Below are 17,673 nucleotides of genomic sequence, written 5' to 3' on the forward strand. Positions count from 1 at the left end.
GTGGTGCTGAGAAGAATGTATATTCTGTTGCTTTGGGGTGGAGAGTTCTGTAGATGTCTATTAGGTCCGCTTGTTGCAGAGATGAGTTCAATTCCTGGATATCCTTGTTAACTTTCTGTCTTGTTGATCTGTCTAATGTTGACAGTGGGGCGTTAAAGTCTCCCATTATTATTGTATGGGAGTCTAAGTCTCTTTGTAAGTCTCTAAGGACATGCTTTATGAATCTGGGTGCTCCTGTATTGGGTGCATATATATTTATGATAGTTAGCTCTTCCTGATGAATTGATCCCTTTACCATTATGTAATGGCCTTCTTTGACTCTTTTGATCTTTGATGGTTTAAAGTCTGTTTTATCAGAGACTAGGATTGCAACCCCTGCTTTTTTTTGTTTTCCATTGTTTGGTAGGTCTTCCTCCATCCCTTTATTTTGAGCCTATGTGTGTCTCTGCATGTGAGATGGGTCTCCTGAATACAGCAGACTGATGGGTCTTGACTCTTTATCCAATTTGCCAGTGTGTGTCTTTTAATTGGACCATTTAGTCCATTTACATTTAAGTGTGAACTTGATCCTGTCATTATGATATTAGCTGCTTGTTTTGCTCGTTAGTTGATGCAGTGTTATCCTAGCATCGATGGACTTTACATTTTGGCATGTTTTTGTAATGGCTGGTACCTGTTGTTCCTTTCCATGTTTAGTGCTTCCTTCAGGAGCTCTTGTAGGGCAGGCCTGGTGGTGACAAAATCTCTAAGCATTTGCTTGTCTGTAAAGGATTTTATTTCTCCTTCACTTATGAAACTTAGTTTGGCTGGATATGAAATTCTGGGTTGAAAATTCTTTTCTTTAAGAATGTTGAATATTGGCCCCCACTCTCTTCTGGCTTGTAGAATTTCTGCCAAGAGATCTGCTGTTATTCTGATGGGTTTCCCTTTGTGGGTAACCCGACCTTTCTCTCTGGCTGCCCTTAACATTTTTTCCTTCATTTCAACTTTGGTGAATCTAACAATTATGTGTCTTGGAGTTGCTCTTCTCAAGGAATATCTTTGTGGTGTTCTTTGTATTTCCTGAATTTGAATGTTGGCCTGCCTTACTAGGTTGGGGAAGTTCTCCTGGATGATATCCTGAAGAGTGTTTTCCAACTTGGTTCCGTTTTCCCCCTCACTTTCAGGCACACCAATCAGATGTAGATTTGGTCTTTTCACATAATCCCATATTTCTTGGAGACTTTGTTCATTTCTTTTTACTCTTTTTTCTCTACACTTCTCTTCTCGCTTCATTTCATTCATTTGATCTTCAATCGCTGATACTCTTTCTTCCAATTGATCGAGTCCGTTACTGAAGCTTGTACATTTGTCACGTAGTTCTTGTGTTATGGTTTTCATCTCTATCAGTTCTTTTAAGGACTTCTCTACATTGGTTATTCTAGTTAGCCATTTGTTGAATCTTTTTTCAAGGTTTTTAGTTTCTTTGCACTGGTTACATAGTTCCTCCTTTGGCTCTGAGAAGTTTGATCAACTGAAGGCTTCTCTCAACTCGTCAAAGTCTTTCTCCATCCAGCTTTGTTCCGTTGCTGGTGATGAGCTGCGTTCCTTTGGAGGGGGAGATGCGCTCTGATTTTTTGAATTTCCAGCTTTTCTGCACTGCTTTTTCACATCTTTGTGGTTTTATCTGCCTTTGGTCTTTGATGATGGTGACGCACTGATGGGGTTTTGGTATAGGTGTTCTTCCTGTTTGATAGTTTTCCTTCTAACAGTCAGAACCCTCAGCTCCAGGTCTGTTGGAGATTGCTTGAGGTCCACTCCAGACCCTGTTTGCCTGGGTATCAGCAGCAGAGGCTGCGGAAGATAGAATATTGCTGAACAGTGAGTGTTGTCTGATTCTTGCTCTGGAAGCTTCATCTCAGGGGTGTACCCAGCCATGTGAGGTGTGAGGTGTCAGTCTGCCCCTAGTGGGGGATGTCTCCCAGTTAGGCTACTCAGGGGTCAGGGACCCACTTGAGCAGGCAGTCTGTCCATTCTCAGTTCTCAACCTCCGTGCTGGGAGATCCACTGCTCTCTTCAAAGCTGTCAGACAGGGACATTTACCTCTGCCGAGGTTTCTGCTGCTTTTTGTTTAGCTATGCCCTGTACCCAGAGGAGGAGTCTACAGAGGTAGGCAGGCCTCCTTGAGCTGTGGTGGGCTCCACCCAATTCGAGCTTCCCAGCAGCATTATTTACCTACTTAAGCCTCAGCAATGGCAGGTGCCCCTCCCCCAGCCTCAGTGCCTCCTTGCAGTTAGATCTCAGATTGCTGTGCTAGCAATGAGGGAGGCTCCGTGGGCGTGGGACCCTCCAGGCCAGGTGTGGGATATAATCTCCTGGTGTGCCGTTTGCTAAGACCCTTGGTAAAGCACAGTATTAGGGTGGGAGTTTCCCGATTTTCCAGGTGTTGTATGTCTCACTTTCCTTTGGCTAGGAAAAGGAATTCCCTTCCCCTTTGTGCTTCCCAGGTGAGGCGATGCCTTGCCCTGCTTCAGCTCTTGCTGGTCAGGCTGCACCTGCAGACCAGCATCAACTGTCCAACATGCCCCAGTGAGATGAACCCGGTACCTCAGTTGAAAATGCAAAAATCACCTGTCTTCTGTGTTGCTCACGCTGGGAGCTAGAAGCTGGAACTGTTCCTACTTGGCCATCATGGGCACGCCCCAACCTGTACGTTTTAACACTATCCACAGTTTTCATTTATTTATTTTCTCATGTTTTCATTTAAAATAACATAGGCAAATGCAATAAGAAAGTTTCAATTAATTTTTTTTCTGCAAAAGAATTTTTTTTTTTAAGGGAATCCCAATATATAAAAATAGATGTCAGAGGAGTTTCTCTGACTCAACCAGGAAGAAGTGAAGCGATACCTACTGGGGGCTCCACTTGGGACATGTTGGAGCTATGTTTGAAAATCACTCTAACAAAATATCCAAATATTAGGTTGGTGCAAAAGTAATTGCGGTTTTTGCTATTATGTTTATGGCAAAAACCACAATTACTTTTGCACCAACTTACAATTGCAGAAAGAAAAGCTGGAAACCTAATAAAATAGTTATGCTGCCAACTTTTTGCTGGAAGATAGCAGCCTGGCACAATAGTTTGAAATATTCATTCTTCAACTTCTTTATTTGATAAATATTTATCAAGTGCCCTTGGCACTGTAGCTATGTTAAAGTTTCATAAAGGCATATGAAATAAAAGTTAGAGGGTTGATGTCTGGCAGATGTTGCCAGTTGCCTTCTGTGGTGTCTGGACTCCAAGACAGCTCCAGAGATGCCCAACTCTTGGTATTCACACCCTTATGTAACGGGGTCCGGGTGCCCAACAGAATACAGCAGAAGTGATGGAGTGTCACATCAGAGATTAGGTTATAAAGGCTGTGACATCCATCCAAAAGTCTTTTCTTCCCTTCATCCTTGCTAATAAGTCTCTAATTTCTTTAAAAGCAACAATGTGTCCAAAAACAAAAACCAGAAAGACAACTGCAACAAAATCACATCTCCTCTCCTTTTTTGAGGCCCAGGGTATGCGTGTAACACAGTTTCTGGCCAGTGTTGTACTTGGAAGGTTTCTAGGAAAGCTTTGGTTTCCCTGCTACAGGCACCACCCTCTTCCTGTGTGTCTTGTTTCCTGTCATATAATTGTGATGGTGGTGGTGGAGCAGCCATCTTGTGACCATGAAGCAACTATGAGAATGAAAGCCACATGGTTAGGAGAATGCAGCAAGAAGCCAGAAGAAATCTCCATCCCTAATGACTCTGTGAATCTGTTATACCTTCTCTCCACTATCTACCTCTAGAGCAGAGCTGCTTTGTATGTATATTGTAGCATGAATGGTGTCTCCTGGCGCTGTGAGTGCCAAACTTTGCCCGAGGCAAAACTGGATGATGTCTCCCTACGAGGAACGAACTTCTCAGTATGGTTGTTGATACTTCTCACTTTTGGGAATGTGCTCACATGCTAAGAACTACAGAAAATTGTGTTCTGATGGATGGTAGATGGGAGGGTAGGGTGAGAGAGAGCATGAGAAAATAAATAAGCACTTCACTCGAAGTGTTGTGTTTTCACGGCAGTGTGCCATTTTATAAGGTCGTGTCCTCTCCGTAAACACCTCTGATTATCTTCCCAGGTTGGTTTTTGTGTCTGCCTCTGTGCTATACTTTATTCCTGTCCTACCCACCTTGAAACTGTTCTTTAAGGGCAGGGGTCATATACTGTTTTATTTCATATTTTTTATAAATTTTTCCAGCTTGGTGTTTCACAAACAAATATGTAAAATAATTTTTAATGGTTATGTGCTTGCTTTATTTAATCTAATTAGGGAGAGTAATGTAAGTTTCTGTCCACAGTAGGGATAAGCTTTCTTTTAAAAATACGTTTCTTTACTTTTTAAGAGATGAATTGATTTAAATACAAATAGTGATAGCCCAGGTCATGTGTAGAAAAGGTACAATGTAAAAATTGTGAAGGTGGCACTAGAGATTGCCAAGCACTGACACAGATGCTCAGTTAATGTCGTTGGAACTGAACTGTGAGGAGAAAGCAGGTGTGCTTGGGTCTGTTTTGGTGGGGTGAGGGAGGAGAAGCCTGCACTTGGTGTTTTATACACATTATTTAATTTTGACACACATTATTAAATTTTACACATTATTTAATTTTTCCCTATTTGATATAGGGTAAAAAGATTGGGGACCATGTGGGGAGTATAAAAGATAATGAGCCCTAAAACTGGAGACAGGAGATGAAAAATGTAGGAGATGCCTTACATTTATCTAGAGGGAATCTTATTTAGGGTATGGGTGGATGGATGGTGTGTATGGAAGTGTTTTGTTGTGCAGCTGCAGGACAGGCACTTTGCCCTGAGATTTATGAAGAACATTCCCCTTGTTTTCCCACAATGCACTCCTCATAAAGGGGCTTCCTTCCCAGAGGATGTGTAAACTGAGGTCAGAGTGTTGATTAACCATTGAGGTGTCCACTGTCAATCCTGTGTTGTATGTGGCAGTGCAGGGGACAAAAGGAAAGATTGCTCATTTATTTATTTGTTTATTTTATTCATTTATTTTTTTGAGACAAGATCTCGCTCTGTCACCCAGGCTGAAGTACAGTGGCACGATCATGGCTTACTGCAACCTCAACCTCCTGGGCTCAAGTGATCTTGCTGCCTCAGCTTCCTGAGTGGCTGGGACCACAGGCATGTACTACCATGCCTGGCTAATTTTTTTTTTAAGTGTTTTGTAGAGATGAGGTCTCACTATATTGACCAAGCTGGTCTCAAACTCCTGGGCTCCACCTCCCAAAGTGTTGGGATTACAGTCATGAGCCGCTGTCCCCAGCCTAGATTTTTCTTTATAGTTTAGATTTTCCCTCTGATAATTCTTCACTTGCTGTTTTTCCAATGTAATGGCAGCCTGGGGACTGGTGGGCGAGCAGTGGGGGTGCAGGATGACTCATCCAGGAGTCAAACTGAAGATCTCAGAATGTCTTTCTTATTTGTACTCTGATAAAGGTAAGTTCAGTTCATATTTATGAGAGAGTACCATAATAAAAGCAAAAACAAAACAAAAACCCCAAAGCCAAAAAAACATTAAATGAACCTTTAAGTTCCTGCGTGGTGCAGCAGTTCTAATTTGCCCTTTGTGATTTCTTTTATGTCTTGCTGGCAATGAACATGTCTTTCCCCCACTATGGGGAGGACACTTGACTTCAATAAGTTACTCCCAAAGAAAGGTGGGGCTCAATCTGCAGAGCCAGGACACCTTGGACCTTGGCTGTTAAAACACAAAATACTTTTTTAGTTGTGTTTTAGATCTATACTTGTTTAAAAGTTGTTTTTATCTCATTCTCTGGGGAGCTTGGGTGATGGGGAAATCACTATTTCAACAGTTTGACCCTCTCCCATGCCCATCTTGGGAACCAGACTGCTGAGCTTGGCCAAGAATAAATGGAACTTGAGAGTTTCAAAACCTTCCTACCCAGCAAAGTTTCAAATTTGTAGCTTTTGAAGACAGAGAAGATGTGAAATGTAGCAAACTGCATTGGACATTAACCAACAATTGTTTGGAGAATTCTCTTGCTTTTTTGGGCAAGAAACTCTTCACAGCCATGATTTAAAGATAACCCTTCTTTATAATCTTCCCGGTAACTGGGACTGTACAACCTCTGAAGCCCTCTTATCTGCCTAAACATTCTTTGATCCACCCACCTTAAGCAGAACAGGAAAAGGTTTTGTTTGGTTTTGTTTTTAGGCATTGTCACACCCTAATGGAAACTTTTTAGGTTGTGTATTAGACCGGCCAAATTAAAACCATCTAAATATAACACCTCAAAAAGTATTGTTTATAATTTAATGTGGAAATGAATGAAAAGTAAACTCAGCTTTGGGTTAAAAAAAAGTTTTAACAAAAGTTATCTCGAGTGAGGAAACTCCTTTCTGGTAATTTGATGTTCTTGTCCTTTCCGATCTCCTCACTCCCTTTTTGCTGTCATTTGAAATCATAATCCATTGAAATCAACTAAATCTATTAAAATCTATCAAATCAACTTCTGGTAACTGTTAAAATTCTTTTGTCATGTTAGGACTTCAAAAATGGCATCAGTTCAGTTACTTTGCTATTATAACACCTTTGCGGGTAGGGAGATTAAGAAGTAATGTGTAGAACAAAAGAAAAAACTACACAAGAGATTATGAAACTTAATTTCCAGCTGTGTTGCAATCTTACCAGAAAGCAAAATATACCTCCTAAATGAGTATCTATCTACGTATTCTGTACATATATATACACACATACACACACACATACACACACACACACTCAATTTCCTTGGAATAGAAAATTATCAAGGGAATCTGAACTTTTAGTCAATTTATTATCATTTCCCCAACATATGGACATCTTGTGATATATTCTTAAATAGAGGTGCTATTAGAATTTTTGGAGCTAAATTATACTGAAAATATGACCAGGCCGGGTGCGGTGGCTCAAGCCTGTAATCCCAGCACTTTGGGAGGCCGAGGCGGGCAGATCACGAGGTCAGGAGATCGAGACCATCCTGGCTAACATGGTGAAACCCCGTCTCTACTAAAAATACAAAAAATTAGCCGGGTGTGGTGGCGGGCGCCTGTAGTCCCAGCTACTCGGAGGCTGAGGCGGGAGAATGGCATGAACCCGGGAGGTGGAGCTTGCAGTGAGCTGAGATTGCGCCACTGCCCTCCAGCCTGGGCGACACGCAAGACTCTGTCTCAAAAAAAAAAAAAAAAAAAAAAAAAAAATATGACAAATATGACCAAACTTAAAAAAATACATAAGAATGAAGGAATTGAAACTGAATACTTACTAGGACTTCTGAAGCCTACTCTGAATTGAAATGAGGTGGAAAAAATAAACTCTACTTGCCAGGTGAGGACTCACATTGTCTCACTTGGAAATGTGGACATGAGCCCTTGGTACAATCATCTTTTTATCACTGGAAGAAGTAAAGGACTTCCCACATCAGTTACTCTTTGATTGTTCCAAAACCCAATTCCAAGTTCCTGTAATGCCTGGCAGTAACTTCTTCTGACCCAAAGTAAAGGTTAGTAGAACATAGCATTTCCAGGCTGTGATGTTAGAGGCACAAACATGACATGGTAATGTTACTTTTTTAATGTTGCTCAAAGAAAATATTTAATCTCTGCACTATTACTTGTGTTATGATTTACTGATGTAAAGAAAGCCATGATTTCTAGATAGGTGGATGGATTTTGGTGTCAATCTTGAATTAGAATCTTGGCTTTACTGCATTTTCATTTTGTGACCATAGGCGAGTTAATTTTTCCGAGACATAGTTTCTTGTCTGTAAAATAGGTATGATAATAACCTCTAGTGGGGTTTTGTGAGGATTGAGTGAGAAAATAGGTAAATCACCTGCTTAGTAGAGGTCATTCCCCCATTGTCCTTTTCTGTGACTCACAGGTTTTTAAATCGCTAACATTAAGGATTCTCACGCTTTACCATTGAAAGTACTTTTTAGGTTTCTTGGAAGTGTTTTTATCTCTCCTGATCTTTAATGTCCTTCCTCTGTATGTTTCCTTTTTCATTCCTATGTTTCCCTCCTCGATCTGATATTCACCCCAATACTTATTTAAACCTCCCATCTTGGTTTTCTCTATCCAACTTTACTTTCTTCCTTTTTTCTTCCCTGCAACCAAATAACTTCTTTGATTCTTAGTACTTTATCACTCTCCAAGAACAATTCAGCTATGCATATTGCCTGTAAAAACATTATGGCATTACAAATAATTTTCAAGGAAAAAATTCTACCAATGTATCCTCTTTCTGTCTCTGATCATATGCTTATATTTTAAAAATGCGTTTTGTAAATAGTGTTTGTAAATAGTGTGGTGCAATGGAAAAAGTACAGAAAGAGGGAGGTCAGTTCCTGTCCAGCTCTTGTGAGCCTTGGTGGTTCCATTTATTTCTTAAAACCTCAGTTTCTTCATCTGCTTAAAAAAAAAAAAAAGCAGTTGGGGAGATTATCCCTGGGTTCCCTTTCAGCTTTAAAAATGGTCTATGAATTGGTATCTCTATAAAAAGGCAATGTTCTTCCTGTACTGGCTAACCCAGTAATACAACTGATCACATATCATTATTTGTTTCTTTCACTTGGTTCCTTTGTGTGAGTGCAGAGAATAAGCAGAAGACGACATTCTGTAGCACGGGTAGTAGGTAGGACATGCTGCCTGATGAGTCAGTACCCTCTTGGCCACCTTCTACCACTTGGGCCTGTTGATCTTTAGCCACACCTGATGCTCTCGAATGGTTCTCTTGCTTGGTCCCCTGTAGACAGGTCTATAACCAAGTTTGTGAAATGGCTGGACGAAATTAGAAGTTCAAGCTTTGGCCATGGAAAACAACAGATCTATTGGTCTGTGCCAGAAACAGATCACAAATATCTCTGCTCTCATGAGCAGCAGCAGCAGCAACATTTCACCAAGAGTGCAGGTCCAATCCGATGGGGGCATCAGCTTCATGGGAGGCTGGTGGAGGACAGCAAGGAAGATCAGAAACAAACATATTTAGAAAAATGTCCCCATTTTTCCACCTCAGGAATTGGTTCTCAGAGTATGGTAAAATGCTTCCCTCCCCCTGAATGACAGTGAACCGAAAAGCCAGGACAGAGGTTTCTGTGTTAAAATGTTAATGTGAAGTCTTACTGTATTTTCAGTGCTTAAGGGAAAACTAATGGGAACTTTCCAGGGAAGATGGTGGGTGTTGCTAACATGAAAATATGTATGAGAATTCCTAAATGGAGGCTTTATATGGTTCAGTTGGAGGATAATGAGATCCTAGCTTGTCAGGGATGGGTGGGTAGGGCAGAGGATGGGTCTGGGTGAGAGTGGGGAGAAAGGATAGAGAAGAAAGCCTGCTTTTGGACTCTGTGGGCTGGGGAGCTGCCTGTGTGAAGGGTCTAGAATGAAGGCTGATGGGGAAACAGAGTAAAACAGGGGCAGTGCCAGATGGAGACATTCAAATGGCTGGAGAGCTAGACAGAAGGGAGACCCCTGCCCAGAACATGGGCATGGAAAATACTAGGGGTTAGTTGAAAAAACAAAAAAAAGAAATAATTCTTGAAGGACCACACTGGGAAGGACCTGTGGATTAAAAGGCAAGTGACCTTTCAAAATCTCAGGGAGTGATCACCAGCTTTGAACCTGTGCCAAGACAGTCAGGGTAATGGTTGCTTGGCTCTTTCTAACCTTTGTAGCTAAGGCCACGGCTGCCCAATTTGTCCAGAACTTGGGGGACAATCTTGTTTTTGCAAAGAAACTGGAACCCAAAGTTCTAGTCTACAGTCATCATGGTGACCTGGGTTTTCAACTCCACTGCAGGGCCTGCTCCATCTTGTAACTGGCCTTTTGCCTTATTTCCTTTTGACTAAAACTCCGTCTTGGGCCTTAGGAACTGTCCCTCTGTTTTACAGTTATATTTGATTGAGTACCGGCTACTGTGCTGGCACTCACCCTTTACTATCTCACCTATTCCTCATAATAACCCTATGAGTAAAGCAATTATTCCCACTTGATAGATAAGAAAACTGAGGCTTACAGAGTTTTTGTTTTCTTGCTTGCCACAAATTATGGGTCAGAGCCAGGGTTCAATCCAGGCATTTTACCACCAGAGCCCAGTGCTCTGGTCAGTGTCTCTCCAGCCTGCATCCACTTCAACATTAAATCTCCGCCCTAGTTCTTTGCAGCCCTGATTATACTGGGATGATCCTCTTGTATGTTCTGCTTTCAGTCCAGCCATTTAATATTTTCTACATTGTCTGCCTCCCTCATCTTTTGATGATGATACTCAGGGGTCTACCTGCTCCCTGGGTCATGGTCATCTCACATGGACTGGTCCTGCTGCTTAGAGAGAACTCTGCTGGTGGCCCCTGAGCTCTCCTGTAGAGCCCCAGCCGTAGTAAAGTTCTCTCTGATTTACTCTGCAGTGAAGTGGAGTTATGTGGGCTTAGTCATGAGGACAGGCTGGAAGCAGTGTTCAGCCAGATAAGATGTGCACACAGGGTGTGACGTTGGCTGGAGTATAAGATTAGGCCTTCAGTGACCCCAGGTAGAAATGAGTCCTGTAGGTTTTATTTCTAGATGAGCTGAGGAAGGACATTTTCCCCTTTAATGGTGAATTGGGGTCACTTCTTATGGGAATTTTGGTATGCCTTGAAGGATTCTGCAGCAATTCATCTTGTACACGGCCTGCCCTTGGAGTGCGGGGCCTGGGGCTGTACACTGACATCCTGTTTTGGTGGGACAGAGGTTCTCAGCCCTCGCCATTCATCACAATCACCCGGGTAGTTCCTAGGAACAGCTGAGCCCTGCATGGCATCCTCAGAGGTTCAGCTTCAGATGGCCTGAAGTGATGTCTAGACATCCATAGTTTTATAGAGAAGTGCTCCAGGTGATTTTAATGCCCAGCCTGTGTTGCTAACCCCTCATGTGCTGAGTGGTTCTTGGGCAGGAACAGGAACGAGGCAGGGTGACCTGATATTTTGCACTCTTTTATGAGATGCTTCATTAGCTGTGGCCACAAAAGGAGACAGAGGAGAAGCTCAGGAAAACCAAGTTTATGCTCGCAGGTCCTAGCAACAGGAGGCATGGTCATGCCATGCAGGGGCACATGGAAAAACAATAGGGTGGTAGGAAGCAGAAGATAGGAACTGGGGGAAAGTTTGACCAGAGCCCCCAGTAAATGGGTTTTCATGAGAAAGGCAGGGCAGGGTAGACAGTTTAGGATTGGCTAGTTCGAATTATTTGGGTCAGGCTCTAAGATATAGGGGTGGCCCCTAGTTGCCTGATACCTGGCCCTGGGTTAATTGATGCAGAGGAATATTGCCTCCTTGGGTGCACAGGCAAGATTAGGTAGTTTTCATATGAAAGGCTGGATTGGGTAGTTTTCATGTGAAAGGCTGAGCCGTTCGCCATCTCTAAGAACTGACTAGGCTCAAGAGAAACAGCCTCTTTCCAGCTAGAAAATAAAATAAAATTACACACACATGCGCGTGCAAACACACACACGCACAATATCTGAGAAGAAAATAAATCGTTAATGTTGCTTTGCATTGTGAACCTTGAATACTGAAGAATGTAAATCTGATCAAAAAAAGAAGGCTAGGCTCAGTGGCTCATGCCTATAATCCCAATACTTTGGGAGGCTAAGGCAGGAGGATTGCTTGAACCCAGAAGTTTGAGGCTGCAATGAGCTGTGATCCTGCCACTGCACCCCAGCCTGGATGACAGAGTGAGACCCTGGCTTAAAAAATAACAATAGTAATAAATAATAATTTTTTAAAAATTTAAAAATGAAAAAGAAGAGCCAGGTAGATTTCTTAAATTGTCCCAGAATGCTAGAGGAAGCTCACTATGTACTTGAAAGGTACTATGAGCCAGAGATTTAGAGAGGACTCTGGAGCTGGGAGGCTATTTTATGGGACTGGGAGTTGCTCAGCAGCAGCGTGCATGAGGGAGCATGCTTGGCTGGCAGGCTGCAAACTCTGAATTCTATGGGAATGTGGCCCCCAAGTTGCCCTGAAGCTTTGGACTGTTGTCTAACGAATTGCCCAAATGTGTTCAACTCTAGTAAATCAGAGCTGCAAAGGCAGAAATGTGCAGGAGGCGGGGGGCAGCGGGGAGAGAAATTTGGTAATTTGGTCCAGCCTGTGGAAAGGCCAAGTAAAAGCATGGATCATTATTTAAAGTGCATTGGTCTTTGGATGATGGTTATGATGGTCCACATTGGATGCAAAAGAAAGCCAAATGTGTTTTAAACAGGATTTAAGAAATACAAAGTTAAAGATTTTCTTAGCAGAAAAGTAAAAAAGTGTGCATGCTGTTTACTTACTTTTGCTCACATTTTTTTTTTAAACTTTTTCAGTTCCTGTTTTTTAGCTTTTGTTTTTAAACCCGTGGGCTCTCAGGATCAAACTTAGGTTAATTGATGTGTTTTTTTAATCAAAGTTTTGAGATAAACCAAACTTTCATAGCTAAATAGTAAAGGGTTTTAAAATCAAACAGGGGGTCTTTGCGCACACGGAGCTCTGTGGCTTTGTGTCTGCATATGCATATGGCTATGTGTGAAGGCAGGAGTAAATGTTCCTTCAACTTGCTGAGCCTCATCTGTAAATTGAGGGATTTGGAATGGTGACCTGTAACTACAGAATACGGGCTAACAGTTGCTGGGTGCTTACTGTATGCCAGACACTAAATTCTTAATATGGATTATTTTATTTACTCCTCACCATGTTCCTAAATGTTCATACTATTACGATCACTGCCTCTGTTTAGAGATTAGGAACTGAGGTTTAGGGAGGTCAAGTAACTTTCTCAAGGTCACACAGCTGGTGAGGGCTGGAGCTGGGATTTTGATCCCAGACCTCACAATGATAATCACTCTGCTTACATGACCTCCCAAAATAACTTTGTTTCCAGTTTGTTAAGATGAGTTCTCCAAGAGCAGCCCTCCACTGAGCCTATTTCCTCCTAGGTAAATTGCATTTTTTCATCTGTGCTGAGACATGAGTGACTACACTGGGTCATGACTGTTAGGCCAACAGGTTAAGCTAATTCTAAATGTAGATAACTGAGTAAGAAGGACTTTAAGTTAGCTTTTCTTGACAACAGGAATGTAAGACTGTGAGCTTGAAGGAACACTACAGAATGTAATCATTTTCATTAAAAGCAACTTGCTGGTGCACCCATGTTCATAGCAGCGCTATTCACAGTAGTCAAGAAGTGGAAGCCACACAAAGTGTATATGGATGGATGACTGAATAAACAAAATGCGGTGTTTGCATGGAGTGGAATTATTCAGCCTTAAAAAGGAAGTTACTACATGGATGAACTTCAAGGACATTATGCTAAGTGAAACAAGCCAGTCACAGAAGGACAAATACTGTATGACTTCACTTCTATGAAATATCTAGAGTATTTAAAGTCATAAAAATAGAAGGTAGAAGGTAGTTGCCAAGGGCTGGGGAGGGGAGAAACAGGGAGTTGTTTAATGGATAGAGAATTTTAGTTTTGCAAGATGAAAAGGTTCTGGGGACTCATTGTACAACAATGCAAATATACTTAACACTATTGAACTGTACAGTGAAAATGGCTAACATGATTAATTTTATGTATATTTCACCACAATTAAAACACAAACAAACAAAAGAATAAGTAACATTCTTGATCTGTGCACTGAAAATTGGTCTTAAGCCAAAATAGCATTACTGTCACGTAACTTTAAGGAGATGCTTACAGTCTTTCTATATGGGGGAAATTGTGAACATGAATTTTATTATTTGTCTTGAATGTTAATTTATTACTTTGAGTTAATTGTGCATCTATAGTGGTTAAAGGGCATGATAATTGTGCCTACAGTATAGGGAATGTACAATGCATTTGGATCATTCAGCATAGTGAAAAATAAAATATTTGGAGGAATGAAAAAATTTAAAAAGCAATTTTCCAGTTTTAAAATAGAAATACATAGTTTCTCCAAATTAATGCACTGGCAGATTGCTTTTTCACCTTACAGAATCTCTAAACACATCCACATGATTATATGAGGACCAGAACTGTCTTTCTGGATAACTGAGTACAGAACTATGTCAAGCCTTCTGTATAGACTAGTGAGCAGAACAAGTCTTCCTGGATGAATAGCCACTTCTCTGCAAACTAGGTGGAAATGCAGATTCAGCAACTCACAGCCTGGAATCTTTAGGTAAATTTTAACACATGAGAATTGTCTCATGTACTGGCAGTAGCACCTTCTGGCATGTATGCCCTGATGGACTTCATTCAGCGCTAACTAATGGCAGGCAGGTTGCTGAAAATTTGTGTAGGATGTAAAAGTCTGAATAACAGATTAGGAAGCAGCCGCAAGAAACTGTGTGGTTCATCAAGCTGCAAACGCAGGATGTCTAAGTTTGGTTCCCCAAAACCAAGCCCGAGAGTAGATCTCAGGTGCAGGTAGTTTATTTAGGAGTCGAACCCAAGAAGCAGGAATGAGGGGATGGAGAGAATGTGGCAGAAAGGAAAATATTAGGGTATGTTGTCAAGGCTGATGCTGTGGACAACGGGAACATGGTTACACTGGCGTTCTGAGAAGTGCATGGAAAGTCTCCAGATTGTCCTTTGTTATGCTGGAGCCTGGGGCACTTCTCCACAGTTCTCACGCCCCATTGCTTGAGGATTTCCAAGCTGACTTGCATGTGGCCTGCCTGGGCTCCCGCACCTTCACAGGAGGTCCTGAGGGAGAAAGCAAGAAATCAACCTGAGATTTCTAGAACTCAATGCCAAAATTGGGGCTGAAATCAGAGGTGGGCTGAGGAGATGTGATGTGAGCACAAAAAGGTGGGTTGAGGGGATGTGATGTGAACACAAAGTGTTGACTGGGAAGTCACTTAATATGAGTCCTTGTAAGCCACTCATATTAAGCCCTTGTGGCATACATGGAGAAAGGCAGTGTGGTATAGTGCTTAAGCCTGTGGGCCTGTATCAGACAGCCTAGGTTTGAATCCTGATTTCATCAACTTTATCAGGCATATGTTCTTGAGCAAGCCACTTTTCTTAGTCCATTTGAGCTGCTGTAATGAAGTACCTTAGACTCAGTAATTTGTAAACAGAAATTTATTGCTTACAGTTCTGGAGGCTGCAAAGTCCAAGATCAAGGAACCAGCTGATTCAGTGTCTGGTGAGGGCTGTTCTCTCTGCTTCAAAATGGTGCCTTCTTGCTGTGTCTTCACATGGCAGAAGGGGCAAGGGAGCTTCCTTTAGTCTCTTTTGTAGGGGCACAAATCCCATTCATAGGGCAGAACCTCATAACTTAGCACTTTCCAAAATGCTCCACCTCTTAATACCATCACACTGGATATTAGATTCCAGTATAAGAATTTTGGGGGTACACAAACATTCAGATCATAGCAATACTTAACCTCCCTATGCCTTGGTTTTCTCATCTGTGAGATGGTGCTATAAAAGTCTCCTGGAAATGTCACATAGATGGTCTAGATCATCCAGGTGGCACACTTAGCATTGTGGCAATTATAATGATACAGCAGGTTGACTTTCCCAGGGCCTCAGAATTACTTAGAATGACTCAATCAGAAAACCTGCTGTGTAAGCTTTTTAGTCAAAATCCTGAATAAGCCCAGACCAATATGTCAGTGCTGGAAAGGATTAATGGCCTTAATTGATGCCATGGAAATAAGACTTTTCGTCCACTCATCCAGGATGGATTTGGCAAATTCTGTAGAAGACGAATGAGATGCCTTGTTTTTTAAACTAGATTTCCACTCTCACCTTTTTAAGGGGCCTGCTAGTTTTCCCTCTTGACAATATTCCTTTAAAACACCAAATCCCCATGATCCATGTGACATAAGAATTGCCCTGAAGGTACAGCCACAGGCACCTTCAGCCTTACCCCTAGAATCATTCTTTCTCTGGAGGGTGCCTATACCTTAGGGAGACGCCTCTGGTCCTTTCTACTAGGTTTTATGATTTTAAAAAATTGCACAACGAACATTTTCCTGCATCTTGGAGGGAAACAATCTGGAGAGGCTGCTCAGGAATGGGCAAGACTAATATCTCTATGGCCATAGACTCCTGACGGAAACATCGCTGATGTGGCCCCAGGAAGTCAGTGACTGTTACAAAAATCCCAAATTGAATTTTAAGCCTGGAGTTTAGCCATTTTCCCTCTATTGGGAGTTTTCATAATGGAAAATAATACTAGTTATTCTATTAATTCGGGAGCATTTTTGCATTATACAGCTTCTCTTGGTTATAATGGGTGACTGAGGAACTGGAACCCCAAGCGGGAGGAGAAAAATTAGGGCCCTGCAAAGCCTAGCAAGATACTCTTGCGTGTTTCCTTGTGAGCTGCTCTGAAGTTTTGCTTGTATTCTTCTCTCTTTGGTTTAAGATTGGGGGTTCAAATAAGCAGAATCACAAAATAAAAGCCAAAGAAGATGGAGAAGATTGTTATTACTGTGTGTGTGGTTTGAAACATTTGTGTTTATTCTGTCAACCTTGACCAATGGAGTATGTACATTTTAGGTTATGATAGTAACATATAGCTATGAAAATCCTCTATTGTTATCATGTCTGAAACTCTCCAGTCCTAACCCTAATCATCTTCCCCTTCCACTGAAACAACTATCTTAATATCCCAATTTTTGATAAAACATAATATTTAAGAATCTACTATCACATTACAGCAGAAAGAATGGTCCTGTTGGATGCTTTAGGAACCTAGTTCCAAATACTGTGAAACTTCTCCCTGTCCCCTGCAATTGTTTGGTCTTCAGTGATCCTGACATTGTTTTTTGCTCAGGGTGGTTATGACCTTTGTTACCATCATGCTATGGTAACATTCACTGGTGACCTGACCTGTATTCTAGTGTTGAGAGCCACCGTTTTGCGTTAAATGGACACTCATTGACCTGCAGGTGTTTTTAGTTTCTGTCCACTGTTTGTCTAAAAAGCAAACCAGAGAAAGGGAAGACACTGAAGCAATAGAAGGGAAGCCGCGACCACCCTGATGGTGGTGCCTTCGCGCTGTAAGGGTATTTATTTCTGGGTGATGATCCAGAGCAGTGGTGGGGAAGGCAGCATGGAGCATAGTAGGTCTGAGCATCTACTATGAGCTCAGCACTGTGGTAGGGGATGGATAAGGAAGTAGAAGGAAGGTCTCTGTTTTCCATAATCTTAGAATCTGGTTGGGGAAACAAACCACGAACTCTTGGAGGAGGGGGACGCTCTTTGGTCCCTAAGCAGTGCTCCATGCGTTGGGTCAGAATGAGTGATGTGCACAGCTAATGCCTTAGGAATCCAAAGGCAAGGGAGGCTCTGTGTGGGCTGCTGGGCTCAAGCAGTGCTGGGAAGGATGGGTAGAGGACAGCAAGGTACAGAATAGAGAACCAGAGAGCAAAGTCCCTAGGGATGATTTTTAAAGAAGTGATGTGATCTGGAATTTTAACTACATGAGTTCATCTCGTTGAAGGTGCACAGCAGGAGGCAAATCAAATCTTTGCACATGGGGTTGTTTTGAAGAGAAAAATAAATAATCACCCCTCTTGTTTTGCTTTATCTGGTACTGGCATCGTGCCCACATGACAAATAGA

The 17,673-nt window shown here is 41.9% G+C and overlaps 1 long non-coding RNA gene across 2 annotated transcripts in view; it reads left to right on the forward strand.

Moving 5' to 3' along the window:
* The first annotated feature begins 7,407 nt into the window (after nucleotides 1-7,407).
* The window catches only part of LOC115896557, a 248,835-nt gene continuing 238,569 nt past the window's right edge, over nucleotides 7,408-17,673 (forward strand). For both annotated transcript variants that reach the window (XR_004056478.1, XR_004056477.1), the window contains exon 1: nucleotides 7,408-7,596. This is a non-coding gene — a long non-coding RNA (uncharacterized LOC115896557). The remainder of the gene's footprint in view (nucleotides 7,597-17,673) is intronic.

Source organism: Rhinopithecus roxellana, chromosome 3, assembly GCF_007565055.1.
Source record: "Rhinopithecus roxellana isolate Shanxi Qingling chromosome 3, ASM756505v1, whole genome shotgun sequence".
In the NCBI taxonomy this organism is placed as follows: Eukaryota; Metazoa; Chordata; class Mammalia; order Primates; family Cercopithecidae; genus Rhinopithecus; species Rhinopithecus roxellana.